Raw genomic sequence first — 15,221 nt, 5'->3', positions numbered from 1 at the left:
AAGGGTACAGGATATGTTGCATGCCTCTCTAGCTTCTTAAAGAATTGTTCCAAGCTAGTCTGGAAGTTTGATGACTTCTTTTCCAAAATCTGCCTATATCATTGCAAAGCATCCCTAACAGCTCTGTAGACCTTGCTGAATCTGTCATCGCTGGGGTCCTTAGCCTGAAATTTTGCCAACCCATCCTCTGCCATAGAAAATCCTTCTGCCAAACCCTTGGTGGTAAATCTCTTGGGTTCTGGGGTTTCTATCTCTTCCTCTTCAATCAGCTACTTCTCCAGCTGAATTAGGTCCTCAGCAGACAGCTCCTCTCCATGTGATGCCAGTAGCTCCACAACATCCTCAGCCTCCACCTCCAAATTAAACTGTTTACCCATGGCAACAACCTTCTCTGTTACAGCCTCCACTGACTCCTCAAAGCCATGGAAGTCATAGACAAACCAGAGACAGTTTTTTCCACACACCATTTAAGTTTTTTTGCCTCACTTCATCCCAGGGAAAAACAAAAGTTTTGTACAGTATTGTAAATGTTATAAGACTTCCAAAAGTCTTTGAGTATCAGGTTCTTGTCCTTCTTAGTTGCATTAAGGGCCATAGCAAATGTCCTCTGGAGGTAGTAAAAGGGCAGTGGTATTAGGTGGAAGGTAAACCACCTTGACATTAAGGTTAAAGTCACTCAAATGGGTAGGGTGACCATGGGCATTGTCCAGCACTAGCAACACCTTAAAAGGTAGTCCCTTGCTAACACTGCTGGCACAAAATGGCTGGAAAACCACTCTTCAAAAATCTGAAGCATCACCCATGCCTTCTTTTTAGACCTCCAGATGACAGGCAGTTGACCTTTCCAAATGCCCTTTAGTGCCCTTGGATTCTCTGCCTGGTACACCAACAGAGGCTTGAGTTTGAAGTCACCTGCAAGAAGCAAAGTCAGTCTCTCCATGCCTGCTTTATGGCCTGAAGCTGTCTTCTCCTCCTTGGCGGTGTAGGTCCTGTTAGTCATACGCTTCCAAAAAAGGCCTGTCTTGTCAACATTAAACACTTATTCAGCACAGTAACTCTCCTCTTTAATTAATTCAGCCAACCACTTGGGAAATTCGCTTGCTGCTTTCTCATCCCCACTAGTAGCTTCATCCTGCACCTTAAAGTTATGCAAGTTGGCACAAGATTTGAAACGCATGAACTAATCCCTGCTAGCCACAAACTCTTCACTTTCACTCCCTTCCCCCTTTTCACTTTTTATTTCCTGAAACAATCATTTAGCCTTCTCCTGAATCAACATTAGACTTACTGGTATATGCCGCTGATGTTGGTCTTCCAGCCACAAAACTAGCAGTATTTCCATCTCAGTCATTATGCCACTTCGCTGTTTAGTAATCACAGTCAATTTCATAGGGGCTGATCCCTTTACATGCTCTAGGATACGGTCTTTATCCTTGATAATTGTTGCTGTAGTAAAGCGGCTAAGGCCTAGCATGTGGCCAATGTTTGTCCAGTTTCTCCTTTTTTTGATCTCTTTACAATGTCTAATTTCACTTCCATCGTGATGGTTTCCTCTTCTTTGAAGCACTACCATCCGAAGACTCTGACTTTCATTTAGGAGCCATAATAAGGGCCAAAAAGTCGCCAAAAAAAATCAACACAAACGGAACACTCGTGCTTTTAACAGTCCAAAATGGCATAGGTGAGTGTATTGGGGGATGCCAACTCCCTCACCCATATACCGCGTTACTGCGTATTCTTCCGCTAAGTGCAACCAAACTAGTTCTCCCACGTAGTCCATAAGTACGACACTAATGGCGTAAGCCGAAACACTCATGTCTCAAGTTTTTATGGGAGTGAGCGTCGTAAACTCGAAACATCATATGTCGAGACGTCGTAACCCGAGGACCCACTGTACAAAAAACTAAAAATGTGAGAAATATAAAAATGATTGTAGCCTAAAGTAAATTTTACAATAAATATTTACTCCAAACTGTCTGATGGCAGTGGCAGCGCTGTTTCCTCAAAGTAAGGAAAAATTGTTCATGTCCTGGGATCCTCCTTGCATGGAGTTTGCATATTCTCCCCTGTCTGTGTCTCCTCCAACAGTCCTGAGATTTGCAGGTTAGGTGAATTGGTTTAACTAAATTGGCCCCTACTTTATGGTTGGTGTGTATGTTGTTTGCCCTGCAATGACTGGCGCCCAGTAAAAGTGATTGTTCCTGCTTTGTGGCCTATGCTAGCTGGGATAGGCTCCAGCACCACAGCCACCATGATCCTGTTTAGGAATAATTAGGTTAGAAAATGACTGACTGTCAGATTGCAAAGTTAATCATTAAAAAATAAATAATGAAAATAAAAATATCTTCAACTGACAGATACAGATAAATATTAGTATTTTATTGACATTATTTGTTACATAATGACAATGACAAACTAGCACCTAAATGACTAACTAAAACTGATGTCACGCCCATGTCACATTTATCAACTGCATTTGCTGTATCTTATTGCCAATCACATGGGAACTTGGATTACATGACTTCCAAAATGACTTTGACAGTTTCAAATTTCCTATTGCACTACAGAAATATCAGGAAGTTGAGACATTTTGGCTATGAATGTGCTGCCTGATAGTGCCAGTGGTTGTATGGATGTTTTTCTTGATTAATTCAACTGTTATCTCTATCCTTCTTCTAGTCTGTTGCAGTACAACAGTCAAGAGACATTGGACAGGCTTCTCTCTTCTGTTTGTATGATCCAGAACTGCTTTTTTCTCTTTCATTGTGGTCACATTGCATTATACTGTACTTCCAGCAGAACACTTACTGGTTGTCAACAGTCATTCACACAAGATCCCTCTCATATGGCCACCAAAAAAATCAGTCCTGTTTGATTTTGTCATGGCAAATTCCAGATCACTATGCCTCTGGAGGTGACATACTACATAACTGTGGGTCAATTGTCTATAATTCTGTAAAGTTATATAAATGAGGGTTCTCTGTGAATGGTGCTTTAGAGAGAACTCTTCACTTACAGGCACATGAACTAAAAAAAAATAAGAAAATATTTATGTGACAGTAGTGTACTATTCTATTGCCCAAATGAAAATCATGACAATGAGACACAGAAGAAAGCAGCATATACTGAAGAGCAAAAACACATCCATATCTTAAAAGTAGCATAAAAGAAGTTTAAATTGTATGGTAGCCCTAAGCTCACCCTTCAAGGCGTTGCTTCATTTAAACAATCTGGTGTCCTCACTGTCAGTATCTGCTTATTTAAACTAACAGGTAAAGGTCAAAAAAGCATCAAAAACAGGAAAAAGCACAAAAAGCAAAACTGCCTGAATGCTAAAAACTAATGTACAAAGACACAGACATGGAAGGTTTGTTTCAGGAAAGGGCTACTCAAATGACTGCCGAATCTGGCTTTGTAAAAGTTGATACGAAGAGCTACAAATCTGAGCCATGTCCACAGGCCTTCTTTTAGTTTGGGAAAGTAGCCCACTATTTCACATCAAGCCATCATGGTCATCTTGAATTCAAAGAATATTTGAAAATCCAAATAGGAAGAATATATTGAAATATTTTTTTAAAACACTAAAAAAAAACCATTACCAACTGTCTTCAGACTTCACAAGTGACACAGAGCCAGAAACATAATGAAGGACAGGGAATTTTCAAGAACAAAGCATTTCTGATAATAATATTAAAATTCTGCTTTGCATATAAAAACTGCAAAGTTTTATGTACAACCTCTATTGAATATGATGCTTAAAAAAGAAAAAAAAAATCATATAATTTGTATTATATTTTAAAGAAAATGCATTTTTTTTAAAATTACATCTACCAAATCAAAGAATACGAAAAATAGCTAAATCAATTGCATTCAAGTAAATGAACCAATATAAAGGGATGTGAAGGACACTAAAAGAAAAGCCATAAAAAGCATAAGAAGTGAAACATCAATGAATAAAAGAGAAATACAGAAATAGATTAGTCTAAAGATGCATCTGAAACAGTTTTCATTATGACAAATGTACAACTTTAAAAGAATCATATATTTTCTTTAAATGTTTAATTATAAAAGTGCATTTAAAAACTTTTTTTATTCTTTCAGTCACAGAATGCCCATGATAAATGTTCAAAATAATTTATTTTCAGTGCAGCAGTTGTTTGTTGTACGTTGTCTGTGATAGTGTTTACCATTCCAGATGAATGAGAGCCTATTTTGGTCACAACAGGTGTAACAGAGGAACTAGGATATGCTGAAAAACATACAAAATTTGATACATAAAGCTCCATCAACCTCTTGTATTTTGCTAATAGTTAAGATGTTCCAATATTTCATTCAGAGACTTCTAAATGGTTGTCGGATTTTCAGTTTCAATCACATGATTCAATAACTCTTTCAACAAAGTCTTAAATGCACTTCTCCTTAATCGCAATTGTTGTCCCGAAGTAAGCAATTTGCAAATTGAAAGAATTTGTTAGATCTACTTTATCCATGCCTTTGAGAAAATCAAAGGCCTTTATTATGTCCCCCATTGATTATTATTCAGCAGTTTTTACAAAATAACCTAACATTTAATTTTCCATTTTAACCATTTATGCACATTGCTTAGATGAAGAGAATATTGTGTCAACTTATACCCCTAAATTGTTTTTAGACATTGCTTCCAATAGGGCAAAGTCTCCCATCTTGTATTTATAATTGATGTTCCTTTTGCCCAAGTGTAACACTTTTCTGCATAGAACTTTCATTTTCCAAGTATTTGCCCAGTTCTGAAGATAGCCCTTGTCTTTTTGATTTGTTTTTGCTGCTTCCTCAGTATCTGCTATCCTTCTAATCATAGTATCATCTGTGAATTTCACAAGATTATTAACCATACTTAGGTGGTTACTGCCAGTCACAAAAAAGGTCAATCTAAATCTTTTTATTTACAAAGATTTATTTGCTCTAAAGATTGAAATGCTCTAAATCACAAGATAAGCTCCAATGAGCACAACAGGCCAAAGGAGTTGCCTAAAATTAAGCATTAAGAAGAAGTCTGCTCCACTGACAAACTGAGGAGATCGTTCCTCCCCCAAACTATGCGACTCTTCAATTCCACCCGGGGTCGGGGGGGGGGGGGGGGGGGGGTAAACGTTAATATTATTTAAAGTTATTGTCTGATTTTACCTGCATTTTTATTACTCTTTAATTTAATATTGTTTTTTGTATCAGTATGCTGCTGCTGGAGTATGTGAATTTCCCCTTGGGATTAATAAAATATCTATCTACAACAACAAAGGCAAATCAAGGCAAACAATTTTCAAATACACGAAATCTAAGAACGTTCAAAAAACAGATCAGGAGGAGTTCAAAATCCAGAAAATTCACACAACAGCATAAAAATCATAGAGATGCTCACCAACACCAAGAGTGTATTCACACTGATCTGCAAGGGACTGTGTGGGTGTCCTCATCCTTTATATGTCTGAAAACAGTCCCTTAACGACAATGGGCAGGAAGCCCCACATTTTGAGGGACCACTTATAAAACACATGGCACATAATAAAATATTCTTAAACATATACTAAATAATAAAGAATGAACAAAATAAAGAAATGGCATTTGAACCCTGACTGACATACAACAAGTAGTAAATTAATAACTCACATTTGAAGTGGACAAAAAAAAAACATTCAAATCTATAAGAAAAGAATTAAGCTGAGAAAGCAATAAGAGAGTCATTAATAGATATTCTGGCAGAACTCATAAATAAATTCAGAAACAGAACAAGAAGGTAATGAATGAGCAATGTGGTGGAACATCCCCACCACAAATGGTCATTTTAATTTCACATTTTTTCAACATAATGTTCAAACGTAAACACTGAACACTTAATTTATGAACAGTTTCAGAATGAACAATGCAGGTTTGTTGTGTGTGAGAACAGACTGATAAAAAGCAGTTATGAATTTTGAGAATTGTTTTAAAAAAAAATTAGGGTTACGGTTAGGGTTAGGGGTGGTGTGGTGTGGGTGATAAGCTCATAATGATTAAATCCTTGCCCTTTGTACACACCTCCTGTCACAACTGCTGCAAATATTTAACTTGAATTTAAAAAAATTGTACTGTTCAACTGTAATTATTATTTTCCATATTGCATTTTTTGGTAGCATAGATTGTTGCCCCTGCCTGGGGATTTGCTCCTGCCTTGCACCCTGTGTTGGCTGGGATTGGCTCCAGCAGACCCCCGTGACCCTGTGTTAGGATGGAGAGATTGTCACTAGAGCACTCATAATGACATTATATTGCAATTTTTACTTAGAGATAAGTTTAAATAGAATATTTCATAAGAGAAATGTATTCTTGTTTTTAATAAACATTTGTTTGAAGATCTTGAATAGCTGCTAATATATAATAGTCTTTCATCTTTTCAGCTAAAGGTGAATATTTGTCATAGATGTGGAAAATCATTTATAGTACAGCTGTTCAGTAATAAATCTAAAAGATGCACCAAACTTAACTTTCACATGAGAAGACAAAATAACCACAACAATAAAACAAACAACCTGAAACTGTCAAACTCAAGAAGACAACAAAGTTGTCTTGGATGAACTCAGACAAAATCCCATTCAAAGTCCATTATCTTTCAGAGATAAAGAGTAAACATGAGGGTGTGACGATGCCTGTTCTCTTCAGGCTCCCAATGTCCTTATGGGAGCCCTGAACCCAACACCGTCAGTAATGTCACCGAGATGAGCTGACAAATGGGGACAAATCTCACATGAAGCCAGAGGATATATTCAAAGGTAAAAAAGTGCTTTTATTAAAACAATCAAAACAAAGTGCAGAAGTGCAGTGTCCAAAGTTCCATAAATAAATCCATAAAACAAAGGTCCGGTGAGGATAAAAACCAACAATAAATAAATCCATAAAACACAAGGTCAATATATGCAGTAATTAAAATGCAGTTTCTCCTTACTCTCCAGCCCTCCTCCCATTGCACCTTCTGCCGGCGGAGAACCAACAACCATGAGCTCCTTCAGTTAACCTCCATCTTTTCCTCCATCAGGATGTCACTGCCAGACCGCCAAGGTCAACTCTCCTCCCTCGATCCGTAGTCGCTCCTCAGATCCTTTGGGAGGGCACCTCTCCTGCTCACCCCACTCACTCATACATTCAGTGGGGCGAACTAGCCCCCAGAGCACATCAGCATAACACTCCTTCGCGGGGGCCCCAGCTCATGGTGTCTCCACCTTCTAGGTGGCCAGATCGTCACCACCTGACTGCTGTTTTCCGACCTTTTACTGCATCTGCTTTTTCTCTCTCCATCAACCTTTCTCCTTCCCTTACATCCTCCACGATTTCTCTCTCCGATTTATCCCCCTCACTCTCGTATACATCCATCTATATATACACCCACCCACGGGTGCCTCTGTGGGCGCAGCGCCTTAATTACATGCCGCAGGAAGCCAATGAGGCAAACAAGAATGACCGCACCCACATGTGCAGGTGCGACTCGCTCCGATCACCTCATTAACTCCCCACGGTCATGCAATCACCCCCACAGAGAAAGGCATGGCTATACTGATTTAAAAACAGACCTTTTTTTCGGAAGCTGCAGACCCGCTAATACCACAGAGGGTTCACAGTGCTTTTCTTTTTTTGGACCACTTCTTGCTTGGCCTTAGACCCTTGTTCACAGCTGATGTCAAAAAAGTTTCTAAGAAAAATAGAAAATAAAAATCTAATTAATTGTTTAGATCAAAAATCACATTCTTTTTATCATGAATTCTTTTGTTGATTCACATAGGGGGTGGCACAGTGGCGCAGTGGGCAGCGCTGCTGCCTTGCAGTTAGGTGACCTGGGTTCGCTTCCCAGGTCCTCCCTGCATGGAGTTTGCATGTTCTCCCCATGTCTGCGTGGGTTTCCTCCAGGTGCTCTGGTTTCCTCCCACAGTCCAAAGACATGCAGGTTAGGTGCATTGGCGATTCTAAATTGTCCCTAGTGTGTGCTTGGTGTGTGTGTGTGTGTGTGTATGCCCTGCCCGGGGTTTGTTTCCTGCCTTGTGCCCTGTGTTGGCTGGTGGCTGGGATTGGCTCCAGCGGACCCCCGTGACCCTGTAGTTAGGATATAGCAGGTTGGATAATGGATGGATGGATGGATTCACATAGGAATCCCCACCATACAAACACATCTTCAAAACAGTTTCCCACCAGCACTGTGAACAATATGTATTCTCTAAATTCTTGAACTCCTTAAATCAAATTAGATAAAATAAAATATTGGCCAATTCAATAATGAAAAAGAGATTGATGGTGTGTGTGAGGGTGGTTAATAGTGTGTGCACAAAGGTTTGATAGAGTATAAGAGTATAATTACTGTATGTCTGAGAGTTATGCACAAGAGCTTGACAATGTGAGAATGACACCATGATAGACAGTACAGGTAATGAGCAAATTTAACAAAACCTGTTTACTGAGGAGCTGGAAGAGCAAGTTTGTAGTGAACTTTGAGGAGGGGTAGCTTGAATGGATTGGTGAACTAGAGTGCTGCATTTTTTCGTTTAAAAATGATTGTAAAAAGAACAAAAAATATTGCTTCAAGACGAATGCACAGTAAACAGTGAAGCACAGCAATGATATTTAAAGGCACTTAGCAGTTTTTATCACTAGAGAGGTTGTATGAACTCCACAATATCATCTTCTTTCCTATTCACAAAAATTTCAGAGCTCTCTGTTTCTAGGTCTTCTTATGCTTTTCAGCTAATCGCTTGAATAACTCCTTGGGAAGGCTTGGTATTACTGACAATATGCCATGTTTAATCTCTTCCTTTAATTTAGACATCAATATAGCAATGTAAAAGAATAATGATGAACAAACACAGGCATGGCGCACAAGAAGAATTCAGGCAAAAAAACAGTAATCAGTTTTCATTTCTTGGTTAATGAATAAGTGTCCCTTCTGTTATGATATCAAGCAGTGAATTCCCTGATCTAAGAAGCCAATAGACTTATGTCTGTTTGTAACCAAATGTACAATGGGATTGTTGTGAATGAGAATCAAAAAATTCTTTACTAGCCCAATTCCAGTATCGTTTCTTTCTGGAACAACTTGCACATTCTTTTCGTAACGTGTTCCATTAACAATCACTTCAGTGCTTGCTATACTGTAGTGTTATAAGGAAACAGTTTCTCTACTGTCATTATTGTTCTCATTTTTATCTCTACAGAACATTCAGAATAGACATTCTCTGCAGTACTTAGTTCTTGTAGCACTTCAAGTATATTAGTGCTTACTCTCAAAATGGAGTGTTCACAAGCAAGGCCAAACTGATCAGTGAGCTCAGAAGAATGAATTTGTTACATGGGTGCCATTAAAAAGTCATCGTGCAAGTCTCTGTAAAGTAACACCACAGTTAATGAAGTTGTCATAAAATTTGTCCAGGCTGCTCGAAGGAACCAGGAAGGACTTTCACATTCCAAATGAAAACTCAACAAGAATCAAACAAACATCCAGGTCCTTTCCCCTTTTCCTTCTTTTTCAGTCCAGCTCGTCACATTCTTCTCTATGCTCTAGAGGATAAATACTGTAAGAGTAACTGCGCTTCCTCCTATCCTTGATTGGGCTGCTCAGGAGATCCACTAGTGACAGACAGACAGACTCCATTTTCCAACCTCTCCCTGTTCTTATACGTCCCCGAGATGCCTTCCTCCAGTCTTCACCTGACTTCCTCTACTTACCAAGCGTGCCTTAGACAGTCTGTTCTTCATGTTGTAACCTGCAAAGAAATCTACAAATCCATGTCCACATTCACATTTATAAACTTTAAAAAACAGGTGCACAGATTTAAACTGAAAGAGGCTTACAAAGGCAAAAACTCTAACAAATTGCTTCTGGTTCTCTTTGTTCTAGCAGCAACATGTTACAAATGTCACAGGCTGTTCCCCATCACTTTAAACAATGAAAACTGGAAATAAAAAATACAAATAAAAAAAACCCAAAGAAACTGAATTGGCTCAGTGACAAAAATATACCTAATGTTCAAGTACAGTGAAACCTTGGATTGCGAGTAACTTGGTTTGTGAGTGTTATGCAAGACAAGCTAAAGTTTTTAATAAATTTTAACTTGATAAACGAGCAAGGTCTTGCAATACGAGTAGTACGTATACGCTTTGACCGCCGAGCGTCCCGTGGGGATTGTGGGTAATCGTCTCCCATGCTCGTTCTCAGTCGGTGTGCCTCACTCATATAGCCAACATCCGTATGAGCATATACTGTTTATTATAGCATGGTGACCACGTGTGTGTGTGCTGTAACATGTGAGTCCCTGTCATGCACCCCAAAACACGAGGCTGAGCCTCAGTACTTTAGCAAAACCAACTTTATTCAGCGTGAAACAGGAACAGCATGGTTATTTATTGTAGCGCCATCTACTGCTCTCCTATGCAGAGACACAGCAATCAGGCAGGGTTGTGACCAGGTTAGTGACTAAGTAATACTGTGCTCTTGCATTTATAATGTTCCTTGAATCACCCATCGACGGCAGGCGCTTATAGCTTGACCATGATCTTTTCTGATTCTCTTTTACAGCGAACTGCTACAGTGCTGGGTGCCTGCGTTTGCTTGCTTCGGGACGCTCGAGTGTTGTCCCATTGGGGGGGAATCCCAAAAGAGTTTAGAAACCTTACAGTGCGTAAAGCATTTTTTTTTTATTTTGTGTCCAAGTTTAGTGACTCTTCAGTCAAAAGCAACTGTCATTGTATAGGTTTCCTTGTTAAATTTGCAAAAAAAGAAAAAGATTCCAGTGAGCCAACAGATAGCAGTGATTCCGTTAGTTAGAGTGAAGATTTTGTATTAATCATTTTTATATAAATATTTGTAGGTTGTGAAATGAATTATCTTAGTTTCCATTATTTCTTATGGGGAAATTTGCTTTGATATACAAGTGCTTTGGATTACAAGCACGTTTCCGGAACGAATTATGCTCGAAAACCAAGGTTCCACTGTATACCTTAATTAATACAATGTTAGAGTAGTCTGAAAAGCCTTACATGATCTGTAATCCCTGCTCAATTTGCACCACACTTGCATGCTACTTACATACTAATCCCAAAGTCCTTTGCTTGTTTAGCATGTTACTGTATTTCAAGTATATTACTGTATTAAAAAAAGGTAATTACTGTAGATGTGTAGCCTTTCTTTAAATAGTGCAAAAAGTTACTATGTAAAGAAGATACAGCAAAATACTGTATGAAACTGATTGCAGATTTTCAGCAATTTTTACAGTGTACTTAGAGAACTCTGATTCACTTTTAATGGTAAATAGGATTTACCACTTTATATGTATTTAAATTCTGCATGTTGGCAGCATGACACTGGTTTCATATAGTCTGTGGGCTGCCTTTTCCAGAACTGTGTCCTGATACTGCATTTGTGTGGAGCAACCATAGGCTGGATTGAAGTTCTCAGTAGGCTGGATTTGGAGCAGAGGTCCTCTATTGAAAATCAGTGAAAATCAAATGAACTGGATTGGAACTGGTGTGGTGCTGAGGTGTTGCCCACTACATGGAAGCACTAGGTTCCCAAATTGAGACGGCCCATCCAGGTAGGCATGTGGAACATCTTGTCTCTTCGGCATGATGATCATCTTCCTTTGCTATTGGTGGAGCTGCGTAAACTCTGCATTCCAGTGGCGGCACTTTCTGATGTGCACAGACCTAGAACTGACCAGATCTCTGTAGGTGGGTATGCCTTTTATTGGTCTGGTTGCTCTGATAGCTGTCATACTCAGGGAGCAGCTTTTGCTCTAGTGGATTGGCTCCTTCCGATGGTGTCCGATGTCACTCCTTTCAACAAACATATTATTAGACTCAGATTAAGGCACTTTCTGGGTGCATTGTCTGTTGCCTCAGTGTATGCTCCGACCATGGTGAGTGATCTCTCAGTGAGGGAGACATTTTATTTGCAGCTTCACTCGCTGTTTGATGGGTGTTCACAAGGGGATATTCCTCTGGTCATGGGTGATTTCAGTGCGACCCCTGGCACTGACAGGAATGGCTATGAAGACTGTGTCGGTCCCCATGGTTAAAGTGGCTCCATGTTCCTTGATTTTGCAAAAGGTCATGGGACAGGGATAGCTGAATCCTGGTTCCACTGCCCTGAGCTGTATCGTTGGATTTGCTAGTCTAATACTGGTGGTGAGGTGAAAGAGATTGATCAGATCCTCATTGGCAGACGCTGGAGGCTCTTACAAAACTGCAGGGTCTACAGAAGAGCCCAGTTTGTGAATTCTGACCACCATACTGTACAGACTTGGGTGCGACTGCTGATCCTAATGTGATATGAGAGACCTTCCATGACTAGACCCTGAAGCTTGCTGAGGGTTATGTTGGTGTTACCAGTGTGCCCTGGTGTTTCATCTCACAGGGCACCCTGGATATCATCAGGAGGAGTTGCAGAGTACGGCTTGATGGCAACTCTGGTCTGTACCAAGAACTGAGAAGGACAGCTGCAAGGGCTCTGAGGGCAGATAAGAAACTGTTTGTTAGAGGAATCTGTGAGCATGTGACACACTATCTATGGTCTAGTGACCCATGTCCTGCTTACATATGAATTGATGCATTACGCACATCTGAATCTGTTCCTCGGAGAGTCACAGTGATGGAATGGTCCTTGCGGAAGACGCTACATTTGTGAGCCAAACACCAGGGCACCCTGGATATCATCAGGAGGAGTTGCAGAGTACGGCTTGATGGCAACTCCGGTCTGTACCAAGAACTGAGAAGGACAGCTGCAAGAGCTCTGAGGGCAGATAAGAAACTGTTTGTTAGAGGAATCTGTGAGCATGTGACACACTATCTATAGTCTAGTGACCCATGTCCTGCTTACATATGAATTGATGCATTACGCACATCTGAATCTGTTCCTCGGAGAGTCACAGTGATGGAATGGTCCTTGCGGAAGACGCTACATTTGTGACCCACTTGGCTGGCTACTTTGAACAGCTGTTTAAAGCTGATCCACCAGTTTTCTGATGTACTTATTTTTAATTAATAAAAATATGATCATAAAAAAAAGAAAAATAATCTCTTGAGCCTGCATTTCGGATATTAGCTGTTGTGGTGTAAAATTTTGTATATAAGTTATTAAATATTTTGTATGTCTTTATTTGTAAGTCAGACAAAGCAAATTTAATATTAGTGTTCTATTTCATTGATATGCTTTCATGTCTAATCCAAGAGCCTTTAGGACTGCATCAGGGTGGGAAATGATTCTTTGTAGGACTCTTTCAATCAACCCTCACAGAAAAGTCAAACTACATAGCTGGGAAGCTTCACTCAACAAATGTTTTTTTGTGGGCAGGTGTGAAAATAAGCCAGCTACAGGTGGATGTGTTACACCAGAATTCTATTGGTCTAAAATTGGCCGTTTGGTTTTGAATCAAAAGTCATTCTGTTCCACGACACCCTGTTGACTGCAGGATTTGACAAAAGTACTGTATGAAAGATGTATACATATGCACATTATTCTCTAATACTTTAACCCACACAAGTCCCATATGAATAACACATTCACACTCCACTTTCCCTAGTACTTATCATAGGCACGAACAATGTGTGATGTCTTAGATATATCTCAGGCCTAAATATTACCTTTGGTCTCCAAGAATATATTCAGACATACAAAGGCTCAACATCCCTGACTATAGGCCATTTATCAACCAGTGAATGTTTTACTTTAACGCACTGTTGGACAGAGTTCTATGTCCTCAGCTTGATAAACCTTGCAGCTTGGGTCATATGATATTTCATTACTGCTCCAGGTGCTCTAAGAAATGAAGATATGAAGACAAAGTATAGAAAGTTAAAACTCATGGTATTAATTAAAGAACAATAATATCAGTAGAGCAAAGCTTAAAAGAAAATGTGGATAGCAAACTCTAGACATATATAGTCTTTAGAATAAGGCTTACAAAAAGTTAAAGATGTCAAAGATGAATGTCCTAGGGTGGCATTGATCTAGCAATCGAAGTTGTTCATGAGATGCTTTAGCTGATGATCAGATGAAAATGGTCGCACGTTGCTGGTACCCTTAACTGACATTGTTCTGTCTTCTCCTCTTGATGTCACTTTCGCCCTCTTCTGACATCACTGCTCACCCTTTTCTGATGTTGCTCTCAGACAAGACATATTTATTTTAAAATTCCATGGGGGTTTTGCAACATGTGATTGTTACATACACCTGATTGGCTGGCTGTCAATATTATGGATGAATATGCTCAGACTCTTTAATGTGTTGGAGTATGTTAGTTTTCCCTAACAATAAAGTTTTTGATGTTTTAAGAATCTCCTGTCTCAAGCTGTAAACTAGTTTGGCAATTTCTAGTCACATGGCATCAGCATGTCTTCCTTTCCTAAGCTGTAAACCAATTTAGCCCTGGTGCCCATCTCTTCATAGGTGATAAAATCATCAATACAGCTTGAGACATCTCCTGAATTCCTGCTCAGCTCAAACAGATGTTACTGTGATTGATACTGGTACACTTCAGGAAAACAGAATGCTTTGATGTTAAACTGCCTATGCAAGCGTCCTGTATTTAAGTTCATCTTGTTTTGACTTGAGCAAAACATAATGAAAATTTAGACAAAAAATGTGCAGATTTTGCACACCACAACATTATCACAAAAGGTCCAAAGCTGTAACTGCGTGTTTCTTCCTAAAAATATGTTATTTTGTTTACTATTAAATACAACAGTTAAGAAATTTAGTCACTTGGTGTGATTTTCTTATAACATAAAATGTTTAGATATAAACCTTAAACTCAAAATCATTTAACTCAACATTAAAAATTACATTTTAAGGACTGTCATTTTATAAAACAGAGTAGTGTACATTAACAATAAATGAATTAAAATGAATAGAAAGGCATGTTGCAGGAGTAGTTTGTTTTAGATATAAAATAAGAAAATCATCTATCCATCCATCCATTTTCCAACCTGCTGAATCCGAACACAGGGTCACGGGGGTCTGCTGGAGCCAATCCCAGCCAACACAGGGCACAAGGCAGGAACCAATCCTGGGCAGGATGCCAACCCACCGCAGAGAAAATCATATATTTTTTATATATATAACTTGCACTTGCAAATGAATACTACATAAATGAAAAGAGATTTAAACTAGGAAATGATTTTAATTAAATTGTTTAATAGGTTGAAACAAAAGCTTCATGTTCTATTATGTGTTA

This window comes from Erpetoichthys calabaricus, chromosome 4 (assembly GCF_900747795.2).
Source record: "Erpetoichthys calabaricus chromosome 4, fErpCal1.3, whole genome shotgun sequence".
In the NCBI taxonomy this organism is placed as follows: Eukaryota; Metazoa; Chordata; class Cladistia; order Polypteriformes; family Polypteridae; genus Erpetoichthys; species Erpetoichthys calabaricus.
The sequence above is the reverse complement of the archived record's forward strand: the minus strand, read 5'-3'. Positions refer to the sequence as shown.